The 16,962-nt window shown below is 32.3% G+C and overlaps 1 pseudogene; it reads right to left on the bottom strand.

The window, feature by feature from the left end:
* Positions 1 to 3,633: 3,633 nt before the first annotated feature.
* LOC140690672 (heat shock transcription factor, Y-linked-like) lies at positions 3,634 to 5,461 on the bottom strand (annotated as a pseudogene).
* Positions 5,462 to 16,962: the final 11,501 nt, after the last annotated feature.

A 16,962-nucleotide genomic window follows, 5' to 3' on the forward strand; every position in this document is an offset into this window, starting at 1 on the left:
CAAACAAATATACTTATAGAAAAAAACAGATTTGTAGTTAACAGAGGCAGGGGTTGGGAAAGGAGAATTAGATTAATACACCCGAAAGATTCCAGCCATTAAAAAAGCGTCTTCTAGGGATGTTACATATTAACATGATAAATAAAATTAATACTGCTTTATGTTACATATGAATGTTGTTAAGAGAGTAGACGCTAAGATTTCTCAGCACAACTAAAAACAAATTGCATTTCTTTAATATTATATCTAAATGAGATAATGAATTCTCCATAAAATTGCTATAATATTTACTTCATGATACATGTGACTCAAATATCTACCCTTTGCACCTAAACTTACACCATGTCTTATGTCAATTATATCTCAATAAAAGCAGAAGGAAAAATGGAAAAACAATGATCATTGTTTCCCATGTCATTTCTCATTACTGTTTTTGAAGGAAGTAATCGTGAGTCATAATAGAGTTATCCTAGATAAAGATGCAAATATATAAGTGATTCTAATAAATTATACATAAAGATACTAATATAATTTGTGTTTTACCATGCCTTAAACTTTCTTCATGGTAACAGACAACTGATTTTGTAGGCATTAAAATTTCACTCTGTGAATTCATCTGAGATTAGGGAATGGATAAAAAATATAACCATGGCTGCTTTTCTTTGAGTGATAATATTCACTGTCTCAGACCAAAGGTCTCATCTCCCCAACAGCATCAGTAAGTAAGGAACATGTTAGGTTGCTAAAAATTTCAGCATGATAAAACCTCAGAACTCCTACATTTCTTAACTGTTTTGCAATTGGAATGCAAAAATGACAAAGATGTAATTTTGGAAAACAATATGGTGTTTTCCCATGGTTGCATTTGGGGATGTGAGGATAATCCCTGAGATCCACAGGAATTATCCTCGCTCAAGTGCTGGCAAAGAACTATAAAGTTTCTGCATTATTAGGACTGAGGACTGCTTTCAAAATAATGACTATGTTCACTGTATTCCAGGTAGTCCAACGAAATAAAGGTTATTGCTATTTGTAGTTGAACGGGAATACATCAGCTATTCAGTCTCTATAAATTAGTCAATGGGTGTTCAAAGCCAAAATATGTTGTGTCAACAATGAGAATTAAAAGAGAAATAAACTTGGACATAAGCTTAAATTAAAAAGGAGACACAATCCTGTGCTGGGCTCTGGGGATTGGAGACTGTATATGTCTCAGTCCAATTCAAGGGTTCAGTGGCTTGGCCCTAGCATCAGCTCGGGATTCAATGAAAAGTTAACAATTAGCATACTGGGAGAAATATAATCTACCTCTCACTGATCAGAAGAAAATCTGGTGGCTCAATGAAACTCTTAATTCACAGAGATTCTGCCAGATGCAGAAGAAAAATTCACTGATGACTCAACTAAGACAAACTTTGTTACTGCTTAAAAATGCATCTTCACACACACACACACACAGTGGAAGACAGATTTGTTGTATTTAGTGGGAAGAATTCAGTAGGCAGAGCTCAGAGAATAGTTTTCAAAGCACCAGGCAACTTTTGTTCATTTGCCAATATTCTAGTTTTCCCAGGTAGAAAACTAGAGATGGAAAAACAAACAATAGAATATTTAGGATTTCTAATTTTGAAATTAAAGTGTAGCTTTTGCCTTATCACTATAGAATCTTGTTATGATGATTATGGTAAGACCCACTGTCTGATAAGGGAGCTGGAAACTAGCTGCTGAACCAGCCCTTCTGAACCCCAGACTGATAATGTAAGCTACAACATAGCCACCATCAGAGTTGAGCTGACAAACTTGAAAACTTGATGTTTCTGTTATAGGAACACTCACTGCTGTCCAGACATAGATCTCCTGCTGCAAGTGGGCTCTTTCCTTCTCTTGGTAAAAGTCATATTGGTGGGAAGTTGCTAGAGCTTACCCTGGCCCATTTGCCCATTCTCCAGATTATCAAAGGCTTTCTTCACAACTGGTGACACATTTTCTGGACTCAATTTTGCCTTTCCTGTCTTATCAGATGACACTGGCTGCATCATTGTGAGCAGAAGCCTTAGGCTCCCTGAACTTGCCTACAATTTTTCCAGAATTTCAGCTCATTTCACATTTTGAAATTGCTTCACCATTTATTTTAAATTAATCGGAAATAGTCAAAGTCTTCCATGAATATTATATATTTCCTAATATCTGCAGAAATTTGGTATTCTTGCAGTTGGACAAATATTAAATTCTACCACCCTCACCTCTTTTTAGTCTACACAGTTCAGATTGCAATTTAGTTACTGAATACGACCACCCCAACCAAGGTTCTAGTACCTCTTAGATACTTCCTGTGTGAAGGTTAGCAAGGGCACAATTTATGTGGGGTGTATAAACCTACACTAAATGTTTGCAATGGCACTGTCAATTCTGGATAAAGCTCTGATTCTAAGAAGTCAATTAATTAGAAATAAGTATAGTTATTGGTATGGGGAAGAGAATCAGCTATTTTGGGGTGGGTGGGTGATGAAGAGACATGAAAAAATCCAGCAAATGAGAATGGAATGCTTTAGGTCTCTGGAGGCGTGAATTAAGAAGAAAATAATACTTTGTCTCCTGTACCTACCTCCAATTACAGTCTTGAGTGACTAGCCTTGGGCTACGAAAAGAGCTAGTTTGTGTTGAAGATTAAAGACCATAATGAAACTGTTTGTAAACCATGAAAGTTTTGTTGTTTCAGGAAAGTAGATTTTGTGTAAAGTCAACATGTAGTTTTCATTCACTAAATACTAAAATGCATCCTGTGGCGTGAGCTGTGCTTACTGTGCTGGTATCCAACTTAGACAAGGAAAGGGGGATAGACAGAAAATATCTGGAGGAGGTGATTTCTGTGCTGAAACTGGGGAAATCTAAATAGGTAAAAGGAGGACATTCTAAGTCCAAGGATAAGCTGGAGCAATAGTTGTGAGTTTGGATTTAATATGGTTGATAAGCATTTGCCTGGATGTATCTCCAGAAACAGTGAAACATAAAGATATGCCAAATTAGTCAGATGTCAGATCTATAATGGAATGGCTAAACTATGTTGAGTTTGTGGGCTTAGATTTGGAAAAGCATTAAGTACTACCCTGAAGGTGTAAGCTTGTGTTTGGCTGGAACATGATAGTAACTTAAAATATTCACTCTAAAAATATATTGCATACTCTTGAGTGGAGGAAAATAAAGCAACAATTGGAATGCTTAGAAAACAGCACAAGGAAGACCAGAGATAAAATTCCTTTTTAAATTTAACCACATGCTGAATATACCATCTGAGGCTACATCATGTGACTTTTATGATACCAGAGATGACATAATAAAGACCATGATCCCTGGGCCGGTTCCTGCATTTTCATCCTGTTCCAACATATCCTAACTTAACACATTTAATACTTTACACTGTGAACCAGATACCACTTAGTAATTTTCCCTCTCTCCATGTTTTAGACTTTTTCCAAATTCTTCCATTTTCTCTTCTTCCTCACAGAAATTATTTAAATTTACACCCATATTGTTCCATCAAATGATCATATCAAACAAATATCTCTTTTTTTCTTTAAATGGTTACTTAGTCTCCCTTTTAACTCTTATCTCTATTTAAAAAAATAAGGATAATAAAGTACACTTCTATGTTTATTGTTCAAATAAGAAAGTTGCAGATATTTGTCAATATTTGCAAACATCAATTTTAATCTTTGTTATCATGCATAACCTGGTAGTCCTCTGGTAGTTCAGTTGTAATTAGGATGACGTTCATAAACTGAAGATGTCTGATGAGTTGGCCTTGAAAGGGAAGTAGCTGATGTATCAGCTATCACTGGCACTGGAAACCGTTGGTTGCTCACAGGTTGAAGTTTACAAAAACGACCTTCATTGGCAGATATGTTGTGATATCTAATTAGAAAATTAGAAGGCTCCACCATCAGTCCAAAATAATTGCTCTGTAAGGGGGACAAGTTGCTGTATTGAGAAGTAGAAGTTGTAGTTGTAATGAAGTTCACAACACGGCCATTTGCTTCAGTGTAGCTGCTTTGAGAGTGCCCGTGGACAGTGGTCAACTGATTTAAAATAGCTAGTTGTTCCACTGCAATATTTTCTGGTGGTCTAACTGACGTTGATGATGGAGGAGAAAAATCACCTCTGATCGGGGTAATTTTATCACAAATTATGTGGCCAATAGAGGGCTTTCTTATTAGAGGCATGTTTAAATTTGCAGAAGGTAAAAATGCACTTTCTCCACTGGTGTCAGCCACAAAATCAGAATTATTTTTAGCAACATTACCCCCTCCTTTAAAGTGCTTCTTGTTGAAGTCTCGAGCCAATGAAGACACCAGAGAGGCATTTTTAATCCCAACTCTTCTTTTTATTCTCACTAAAAGCTTGGGAAAGCCTCGTTTAAAATTTGGATTATGGTAGAACTGCAGCTACAACCAAAGGAGAAAGATTTTAGTAATAATTTAAACCAAAATACATAACTGCAATAAGCCTTAACTTTAAAACCTCAGATTTCATGTTTAGTATGCAAAGTTAAAATCATCAAAATATGAACATTGCTGACGATATTTTGAAGTTCCTTATTTGGAAAATACACATTTAAATAGTATAGTCATCAAATTAAAGAATTTAGTGTTTGCAGTAACGGTGAATGCCACTTTTGAAAAGCAGCTTTCATACCTTTATTTAGATTTCTGATAAGATTCATACTTGCTAGCAAACTTTCTCATAATCTTGAAGAGTTAAGTCACTGTCCTCATTTTTAGAAAAAATAAAGATTTTTAGCACTTGTAGTTTTATACTATTTTCAAAATCAAGCTTTACATTTATATTACCATAGATTGATGTACAGAATAAAATTTTATACATAAGTTATCAAGTCGTAACTAAAATTTGTGTATACCTTGCTTAAAACAGAGGCTTCATTTTCTTCTGCCAGAAAGTCAACTAGACAAGCAGATCTTTGAAATTTCTGCCGCACTTTACTAAACCCATAAAGGTTAAGCTGTCTAACTAAACTTTTCATACTTCCAGTTTCAAATATTCTGAAAGGGGCCTTTCTTTCCAAAACTTCCTTCTTAAAGACATCTTCATCAATCACTATGGAAGTTCCATTATCATCCCACCAGATGGATTTAAATTAGTCACTCCCAGCCATTTTCCAGAGATTTCTTGGAAATGTCAGAGAACGAAAATCATTATCTTCATCTGGTTCCAAGATACAATGTGTGTAACATGGTCTTTTTATCAAGGATTCTTCAGACAAAGTCTGGAAAGCATTTTCTTCAATCATACACCTCAAATCCAAGTCCCCAGAGAATGTTTGATCACACGATAGAGATCTACCAGGGTTTCCTGAATCAGTTGGTCCATCTTTAGGAGACACATCTTGAATTTCTGAAGAAATATGTGCCATCTCAAATAACTTTTCCTACAGCTACTTTTCTAATCTGAATGATTTTGAGCACTGCAGCTTCAAATGCTGCTTAAGCAGGCCTGCACATTTAAACTGATAGGCCATCCACATGGTTCTCAACCTGAGTGGCTGTGACATCACAAAAAGACTGGTCTCTTAGCAACCCAAGTGTAAAAATCAGCCTGTGTTTCCTTCTCATTAATCCAGTTAAAATGAAATATATAGGATATTTATTTTTATACTGTGATGTGCAAATATTTTCCAGAGAATATCTTTTTAAACAATTTAACTTTGGGGTGTATGAGATAAAAACAATCTCATTCCTTTTGTACCCAAATTTATACAACATTGGTGAACAGAGTATAAATATGCACAAAATAAGTAAAATAATTTTAAAGTATTGGAATTTAAAGTGAAATTCGTGTAAAATTTTTACAGAAAAATTATAACAATTTCATTATCATTTGTAATTAAAGTGAAACCAAATTTGATTTTTAAACGGAAGTAGTTATTTCTCTGTGTACTTTACAATAAGTAGCTCTGTATTCAAAACATCAGCAGAATAAATATTAGTTTATTTGTTATGTTTATAAATAAATGTTAAATATTTATGAATTAAAATTAAATTAAAATAATCAATCAAATATAAGAAATTCCAAAGGGGGGAATTTTTGTATTAAAATTTATTTCAGTGCTATAAATAAAAAAATGTAATTTAATATTCTACTTTACAATTACACAAGAGAAAAATCTGATTGTACACTTACAAATGTTTATTTTTGCCATTCTTTCACTCAGAAGTTTTTAAGTCCCTAGAAGGAATAATTTTTCTTGTCATCATTTAATCCATACTCTTGTGGCTTCTGTTAAGTGTTCCAAAATAATGTTGATAAATACAGTTATGCACAAGGTCCTGGGTTCTATAAGCAGTGACTCCATTAAGGGGCAAACAAACAATCAAAAAACAAAAAAATAACATTATATGTGGGTTAGTGTGGAAAAGACAAGGTAATGCATTTTAGGAAGCCATATGTTTTCCAGTCCTGAAACAGTTGGCATTGTTAGTATAATACGGCATTTTAAGGCAAGTGATTTTTCACTAATTGCAAATAGTAGCTATGCTCTGTGTCAGTAAACTGTAGTAAATCCAGTTCTACCAAAACTTATATTATTTATTTAGAAATAAATTCCATTAAACATAAGCCAAATTCAAAATGAGTGATAAAATTTTTAAATAAATAAATGTACACTCAAGCTACAATGTAAATTTTTCCTTCAGTATGTGTATATTCCATTCTAAATAAATATTATCAACCTGAATTCATTGCATATTATAAGAATTATAAACTATAGTTAAGTATGATTTAGCCCTGATCCATAAATATTATTTAACATACACAAATCAATAAATGTGATACCATCCCTTAAAAAACAGAGAATTCAAATGTAACAATCTCAAAAAATGTAGGAAAATTATTGACAGAAGTGATCTTAACTTTTGTATACATAAAATTCTTAACAAATTCTCTCTAGATAGAATATAACTAAATATAAAATTAGCCATATATGAAAAACCCATGACTTTCATCAAGTTCAATATTAACATAAAGGAAAGTTTTCCTTTGGTACAGTAATACGAAAAAGTAGCTCATCCTCACAAGTCCTAAATTACACTACAAGAAGCCCTAGCCAGAAAAACTAGTCAAGAAACATTAAAAAAAGACATCCAACTTGTAAACAAGCAGTACAATTTTTACAGATGACATAATTACACATAGATGGAAAACTCCATAGACTCCTCCAGTGACTGTTAGAAATTGTCAACAAACTTAATAAACTTGCATAATACAAAATCAATATACAAATATCTGTTGCATTTTTATATACTAACAACAAATTATCAGAAATAGTAATTAGGAAAACTATTGTGTGTAAACTTATACCAAAAATAATAAAATAGGAATAAAATAGATAAGTGAAATAAAAGATCTAAACATAGGTCTATAAATTAAAGATGCAAGAAATATAAGTAAATCAAATAAATAAAAGATATTCTGTGCTCATAGATTGTATACAATGTGAGGAAATACTCTAATCTATCTTTCACATGTTCAATCTCCGCAGCACTACTTATTGAGGAGAATGTCTTTTCTTCATTTTATACTCTTGCTTCCTTTTTCATGGGTTAATTGATCATAGGTATGAGGGATTATATCTGGTTGCACTATTCTCTTCTATTGATTGGTGTCAGTTTTTGATCCAGTATCATGTTTTTTAAATTACTAAATCTTTAAAGACTCTTTAACATCTGATTATTTAACACTATTAGATTTAATACTACTTTTCAAGATTATTTTGGCAAGTCGTGATATTTATGGTTACATATAAATTTTGAAATTATTTGTTCTATTTAATGGAAAAATCTCATGGGTATTTTGACATGAATCACACTAAATGTAGATTGCCTTATGTAGTATGTTTGTTTCAACCACATAGTTTCACATCATTAACATAAGAGATCTTCTCGTTTCTTGGGAACAGATTTAATTACATTCATCAATGTTTTCTATTTTTTAATGTATAGGTATTCATCTTATTTGTTACCTTGATTTAGGTATTCTTTACATATGTAAATAATTATATATATTACATTTGTAAACTGGTTCCCTACACAAATATAACAGGTAGAAGGCAGTGGCAAGATATATTCAAAGTCTTGAATGAAAGAAAGCTGTAATCTAAGATAATTTATCAGGCAAGTCTATTTTTTAGAATAGAAGGAGAGATAAATAACATCCATAAAAGCGAATACTTAAAGAATTAAGCAACAGAAATGAAATAATGAAGATGTAGTCTAAAGAAATAAAACAAATCTATAGAAAGTAGAAAGACATAATTAGAAATGCAATAGCTGCCATGACATAAAATAGAATATACATGATGTTGTAAAACAGGACATCATAATTTTTAAGGGTCAGTGAGTGAAACAGGACAATACAGAGTATTTTCTTCTTGTTTCTCTTCTCTGTAGGAGGGGTTAGAGTTTGTATTCCTATCAGTCAAAATAAACAGATATATTAACTGGTCAATACACATACAAAAGAGGGTAACCAGAAGTCAAAAGCTTACAATGAATTAACAAAGCCAAAAAGAAACCAAGATAATAAAGAAAACTTATAAAATCACAAAAAGAAAAAGAAATGAACAAAAAGGAAATAGAAAATCAACTGGGAAATGAAGTTCAATATGGAAATAAACAACAATCTATCAATAATTATCAAAACAGTTAATAGACTAAGTGCTTCAATCAAAAATATTTATTGTCAGATGGGATATTATAACAAGACCCTACATTATGTAGCATACAAGGGACCCACTTTAGTAAGAGGAAAACACATCAATTGAAAGTCAGAAGATGGAAAACTGTATTCCATGCAAATGGACATGACAAGAAAGCAGGACTATGAGTACTGACTTCACACAAAATAGACTTTACATGAAAGGCCATAGAGAAAGATAAACAAAGACATGATATAATGACTAAAGGAGCAATACCAAATGAGGGTATTATACTCATTAAGATATATGCACTCAATATATGAGCACCTAAATATGTAAAGCAAATACTAATAGATAAAAAGGGAGAAATCGGAGGTAACACAATCACAGTAGGAGACTCTAACTCCCCATTACCATGACTAGACAAGCTTTCAGACAGAATATAAATAATAGAACAAAGATACTAAAATATACGATGAAATAACTGGAGTTGGTTGATATTTTCAAAACACTACTTCTCCACAAATCAGAATATACATTCTTTTCTAGTGCACATGGAACATTTTCGAGGAGAGATTATGTACTCAGGTACAGAAGAGGCCTCAACAAACTTAAGAAGATAAAAATTTTTTCAAGCAACTTTTCTGAGTATACCATGAAAGTAGAAATCAATCACAGAAAAACAGGGAGAAAAAATTACAGCATGTAGATTAAACAACATGGTACTAAAACAAGTAGGGGAGGTGAAGAAGTAAAATAGGAAATAAAAAATATATCGAGAAATATGACAAAACCCTATGCAAAGTTTATGTAATACAAATAAAGCAGGCTTTAGAGGGAAGTTCATAGTGACAAGGCCCTCCTCAAAGAAGAGCAATTTCAAATAAATAATCTAATGTTCTATAAACACTAATCATGAATGAAAAGCAAACAAAACCAAAAGTCAGCATAAAGAGGGAAATATTTAAGGTCATGGAAGAAAGAAATGAATTGGAGTTTAAAAAATAGAAAAAATCAAACTATTTTTTGAAATAGTAAACAAAATTGACAAAACTCTGGACAGATCATCAACAAGAATAGAGAGAGTACACAAATATCATAAGAAATGACAATGGAGAAAATACAAAGAGTACAACAAATTTGCAAAATATCATAAGGGACTATCATGAGCAACTATATGGAAACAAACTGGAAAAAAATGAAGAAATTCAGAAGTTTCTGGAAACATTCAGCCCACCATTTTTTCATTAAGAAAATATTAACCATTTGAACAGAGAGATCACCAGAAATGGAATACAATTATCAATAAAATAAAAAATCGCTGCAAACAAAATTCAGACCCTAATATCTTCACTGGGGAATTTGACCAATCATTCAAAGAAAAATCCATGCCACTCCTCCTCAAACTTTTCCAAAAACTTGATATAGAGAGAGTAGTCCCAATCTCACACCATAGGGCCAACATCAAACTGATACCAAAACCAGAAAAAGACACTACACCAAAGACAATAGGCCAATAACATTGATAAACTTAGATGTAAAATTCTTTAAGAATTTATTAACAAAAAGAATCCAACAGCATGTAAAAAAGATTACACACCATGGTCAAGTTAGGTTCATACCAGGAACACAAGGATGGTTGAACATATGCAAATCAATCAATCAATTGTGATACACCATATTAACAAAGGCAGGAAAAAAACCACATGATCATCTCAGTAGATACAAAAAAGCATTTCATAATATTTAAAACCTATTTGCAATAAAAGTTCTTATCACAGTGGGCATAGAGGGACCATATCTCAACATTATGAAAGCTATTTATGACCAACATATAGCCAGCAAAAATCTCAAAGGTGAAAAACTGAAACACTTCCCAAAAATCCTGAGACAAGTCAAGGCTGCCCATTCTCACTATTTCAATTCAATATAGTCTCAGAAGTCCTAGCAACAAAGATCAGGCAAGAAAAAGAGAGAAAAGAATTCAGACTGGAAAAGAAGAGGTAAAATTGCCATGATATGCAGACATGACACTATATAGAGGAAACTGTAAAAGCTTCACTAATAAGTACTTAGGCTAAAAAAGGAACAGGGCAAGGTACCCAGAGTAATGTACAGAAACCAATAGCATTTCTTTACACTACCATTCAATCAACAGGAAAACAAAGTATAGAAACAACTGCTTTTATAACTGCACCCAAAACTACTAAATGCTTAAGAATAAATCTGACCAAGGAGGTGAATATCTTATGGAGGGACAACTAGAAAACATTGATTTAGGAAATCAAAAAAATTTGAAAAATTGAAAAAATACCCAATGAACATGTAACGGAAGAAACAAAATTGTTAAAATGGCCATACTGCCCAAGGCAATCAACAGACTTAATGTGATTTCCTATCGAATTATGAAAACATTTCTTTTTAGGACTGAACCAAATGATCCTAAGATTTACACAGAGTCCTAAAAAATCCATAATTTCCAATGAATATTCAAAATAAAGTAAGAGGATGGAGGAATAAACCACCAGGTCTCCATACACTTTTGCAGAGATACAATAATCAAAATGACAAGGTACTGGTACAGAAAGAGGCATATGGAAAAATGGAACAGAATACAGGGCCTAGGAATAAATCTACAGGCCTATGTTGTATGAATCATTGACAGAGTAGCCAAGAATATTACAGACAAAAGACCATCTCTTCACCAAATGCTGTTGGGAAAACTGGATAGCAGCATACAGAGCAATGGAGTTAGAACACTCCTTCATTGCATACACAAGAATAAACTCAAAATGGCTTGAAGACTGAAATGTAAGGGAAGACACAGTAAATTTCCTAGAAGTAAACAAAGGCAAAACACTCTGAGATAAATCTCAGCAATGATCTCCTAGAACAGCATACTCAGGTAATGGATGTAAGAGCAAAATTAATAAATGGAACCTAATTAAACATAAGTTTTTGGACAGCAAAGGAGATCATAAACAAAGCAAAATGACAACCTACAGGATTAAAGAAGACATTTAGAATTGATGCAACTGACAAAGTCTTAATTTCCAAAATATAAAGACTTCATACAACCTAATAATAATAATAAAAAACAAGAAACCCAATCTGAAAATGGGCAGAAGCCCTAAACAAGCAATTCTCAAATAGAGACATACAAATGCCACACAGATATATGAAAAAAAAATTCTCATTATCATTATTATAGAAGGGAAATTTAAAAATATGATGAAGTATCACCTCACAATAGTCACAATGGCCATCATTCAAAAATCCACAAACAATAAATGCTGGGGTAGCTGTGAAGAAAGTGAACCGTCCTACACTGATAAAAGGATTGTAGTTTGGTGCAGTCATTGTGGAATACAGGATGGGGATTCCTCAAAAGAATAAAAATAGACTTAACATATGATTCAGCAATCCCACTTCTGGGTATATATCAAAGAGAACTCTAATTCAAAAGACACCTGCACCTCAATGTTCTTAGCAGTGCTATATACAACAGCCATGACATGGAAGCAACCTAATGGTCCAACAACTGATGACAGTATTCAGAAATTATGCCGTATTTACACAATGGAGTAATATTCTGCAATAGAAAATGATAAAACAATGACATTTGCAGCAAAATGGATGTCCCCATAAAGTGACATTCTAATTGAAGTAAACCAGAAGGAGAAAGAAAAATAATACATGACATGACATATGTGTAATATTAAAAAAAATTTGGATGAGGACACAATGATTTCATCTACAAAATTTAAGCACACTTGCAGACCTAATAAAATATTTTATGATTAATGCGGAAAGGGGCTGTGAGAGGATATATATGGGAACTTTCATTTATAAAAAGTTATCTGCTATATATAAAAATAGATTTTTTCAAAATTTCTTTCGTATGACACAGGGCAGTAAGTTAAATATCATGAAGTAAACTTTAATAGTTACACAAATGTATGCGTGTACGGGAACACTGTGATCTAAACAACAGATTTACACATTGTAAATGTCAGTACTTCAATGATAAATAAATGAATAAATATGTAAATAAGTAAATAAATAATTATATATAAATTAATACGTAAATAAATAAATAAATAATATCTAAATAAAAAATTTAGTAATAAATGAAATACAAAGATTCACACTACTTAACTTTTCACCTCAAATTCTAGGGGAAAACTGAAAGAAAAAAGAAGATAATTGAATGAATGGTAGTCAGGCAAATAAGAGAAACAATTGAAAATATAAAAAAAAAATACCTTAGTCTTTTTCTTTCAAACATAAAGTGGACAAAAGTTTAGGTTGGTAAAGAAAATAAAGACTCAATTAAAATTAGAAATAAAAGAATATATCACCACTGATATTGTAGAGATGCAAAGCATCATAAAAAATTACCACTAGACAACGATTTGAATGACTTACAACAAAAGACAAATTCCCAGTAACATATGTCTTCCAATACTGAATCAAGAAGAAAAAAGAATGTTAAATAGAGCAAAAGTGTGTAGGAGTAAATCAATAATCCAAACTTCCCAAACAAGAAAAAATTTGCAAGACGACTTTACTGGTGAATTCTGTCATTCATTTGAAGAAAATTTTTCACCAATTCTTCCCCAAATCTTCCAAGAATTTGAAGGGTGTGAAAGATTCCAAACAAGTTTTATGATGCCAGTTTATATGCATAACAATGATAGAAAAGACATTATATGCAAAATATAGAATATTATCCCTGATGAACATATGTGGCAAAATTCTCAACAAAACACAAGCAAAATGAATTCAACAACACATTTAAAATATAATACACATACATGAGTAAAGGGATTTATCCCTGGGTTTAAGGATACTTCAAAATATTGAAATCAATAAAGGTGACATCCCACACTAATAGAATGAGAAATAAAACTCACATACTCATCTCAATACGTGCGGAAAGTGCATTGTATATGATGCAACATACTTTTAAGATACTCCCATCAAATTAAATTAACCCTGTCAGTGGCATGATATCATTTACACACAAACACAGTGTGGAGAGAAACGAAGCAGTTCTCTGTTGTTGATTCTAAGAAGAAGGCTTTATATAGGACATTCACAATGCCTCACATATCATCTAAGTTATAACAATGTTAATAATCTTAAGCTATTTATGTCCCCATTCTACTGCAGTAAGCACAGGATGTTAAATGATCAAGGACTGTTTTAAAGTTCATCACGGAACTTCATTAAGTAGGCCATCTCTTATCCAGCTGGCTGTGCCTTTCTTAGGTTGTCCTCCTCTGAGTATCTTACCCAGAATAAGATATCCATCCATTCATACTGGATACATTGAGTAGGCCATTTCTTATCCAGCCTGGATATGTGACATTCCTCACAGCTTGTTTATCAGTTCAGCACATGGGCTTAATCCCTAGAGCCTTCAGACAGGGGCCTAAAAACCCAACATCCCTTGACCGAAAAATGGATGAAGAAAATTTGATGTATATGTGCAATTAAATCAATATTTTGCATACCTATCAACAGTTTGCTTGGTGTTCCTTTTTCTCCAGAATCTCACCAATATCTATTTGTTTTCTTTTTGATGACAGCATTCTGACAAGTGTGAAGTCTTGTCTCATTTTTGGTTTATGACTTTCCTAATAATTTATAACTCTGAACATATTTTAATGTGTCATTTAGCCAACTGTATGTTTTCTACAGAAATTTGATTCATGTATATCTATTCAGTTCCTATGGACATTTTTTTAATTGGATTGTTTGCTCTCTTTTGTTGCTGTTGTGGGGAAAGAGTTTGCCATATATTTTGGATATTAACACCACATTGGAAAATATAACTTGCAAATATAGTCTCCCATTCTGTTTGTTCAGTTTTCATTTTATTGATCATTTCTTCTGCAGTGTAAATCTCTTTAGAGTGATACAATCGTATTTTGTTAGGTTTGCTTCTGCTTCCCATGCCAGAGGAGACATATGTAGAATCATATTAAGTCCAATGTCAGAGTGTACTTCTTATGTTTTACTCTAGGATTCTTTGTTTTCAGGATTTATGTTTTATATACCCAGGAGTGGGATTGCTGGGTCATATGAAATGTCTAATTTTACTATGTAAAGGAAATTCCATACTGTTTCCAAAGTGGTTGCATCAATTTTCATTCCCACCAACAGTGTTGGAGAGTCCCATTTTCTCCACAACCACCCAATTCTTTACAGTTTGTAGACATTTGAATGACAGCCCTTCTCAATAGTGTGAGGTAAAACATTATTTTAAATTTGTCTTACATTTTTATAATGATTAGCAATGTGAGCATGTTTTTTTTCCTCTTTGTCATCTGTGTGTATTCTTTAGAGAATTGTCTTCTGCTCATTTTCTGGCTGAGTTGTTTGTAGACTTCTGAAATGGAGTTGTATGAACAATGTGTGTATTTTAGAAATTAGCCCTTTTTGATTGCATTGTTTCCTAATATTTTCCCTCATTCGGAAATTCATCTTTTCATTTTGTTTATTTTGCTGTGTAGAAGCATTTAAATTTAATTAGGACTTTTTGTTTATTTTGTTTTTATTATTTTCAGCTTGGGAGAATGACATAAGAAAATTTTGTTACAATTTATGTCTTGTTTTGTTTATGTTAGTTTCCAGGATTTTTATTGTGTCATGTATTATATTCACATATTTAAAGCATTTTGAGTTTATTTTTGTACAGTGTGAGGGAGTGTTCTAATTTCATAGATTTACATGTAGCTATCTAGCTTTCTCAACATCACTTGCTGAAGACTGTATTTTAGACATTGTATATTTTTGTTTCCTTTATCATAGTTTAGTTAACCATAGGTGTGATGTTTTATTTCTGCCTCTGTGTTACATTCCAGTGATATAGATGTTTGGTTGTTTTCCAGCATTGTGCGGTTTTGATTTCGGTATTTTTGTACTATAGTCTGAAATCTGGGATGGTTATAGGCTTTGCCTCCAACTTTGTTCTTTTTCCTCAGTGTTTCTTTTGCAGTTCTGGTTCTTTTGCAATTCCATACAAACCATAGGAGTGTTTTTAGTTCTGTGGAAAATATCATGTAGTTTGATCTGAATCAATTTATATCTGTAGACATCCTTTGTAGTATGTATATTTTAAAATTATTATTTCCTCTAAACTTAGACCTTGAGATTTTTTTCCATTTCTGGGCATTATATTCAAATTTCTTTATCAGTGTCCTGTTCATTTTATTATGTTGGTTTTTTCATAGGTTTTTCATTTTTTGATCTGATTTCTTATGGATATTTTAAAATTATGGATTATTTCATTGTTTGTGTAAAAAATGTGACAGTTTTTGTATATTATTCATGAATCATGCTGCTTTGCTAAATGTCTTTATTAGATTTAATTGTTTTGGCTTGAAGAATCTTTAGAGATCACTATATAGATTATCATGTCATCTAAAATAATAACAGTTTTACTTCATTCAATCCAACTTGAATAACATTTTTTCTTGTCCGATTACTGTTGCTAAAACTTCCCATACTGTGTTTAATAAAACTGGTGAAACTGGGCATCCTTGTCTTATTCCTTAATTTGGCTTTCAGTTATTCACTTTTGCATATTATGTTGTCTGTGGTCCTGTAATTAATGACTTTAAATATGTTGAAGTATATTTCCTGAATCCTACTTTGCTAAGAGGTTTCTGCCGTTGTTGCTTTTGTTGTTGTGGTTGTTGTTGTTGCTGTTGTTGCAGTCTTAATGAATAAATGTTGAATTTTATGAAATGCTTTTAATGGATTTATTGGGATGACTATGTCATTTTCTCTTTTCCTTTTGTTAATGTGGTGTATCAAACTGATTGATTTGTGTATGTTGAACCTCTGTTGTGACTCTGCAATTAATCCAAGTTGATCATGGTGTATGATATATTTTAGGTATTGCTGGATTTAGTTTGCTAATAATATTTTGTAGAATTTTTGCTTGTAAATCTATCAAATATAATGGCTTGAAATTCCCTTTGCCCGTACTTTTTTTTGTTGGTTTTGCTATCAGGGTGATGAAAGTGTCTTAATTAATTTGGGAGTTTCCCATATCTTCACTATATTTGAATAGTTTGAAGAGTATAAGTTCTGCTTTGTGTAATTTTACAGTTCGCCACGGGAGCTGTTAATATCTGCAGTTTTATTCAACAGTTTTTTTAAATGCAGATTCTATCTTTCTTCTTGTAAACAGTTTGTTCAAATAATTTGTTTCTCCTTACCTCTGTCTCTTTCAAGACATT

The sequence above is a fragment of the Vicugna pacos genome, chromosome 31, assembly GCF_048564905.1.
Source record: "Vicugna pacos chromosome 31, VicPac4, whole genome shotgun sequence".
NCBI classification, from domain to species: Eukaryota; Metazoa; Chordata; class Mammalia; order Artiodactyla; family Camelidae; genus Vicugna; species Vicugna pacos.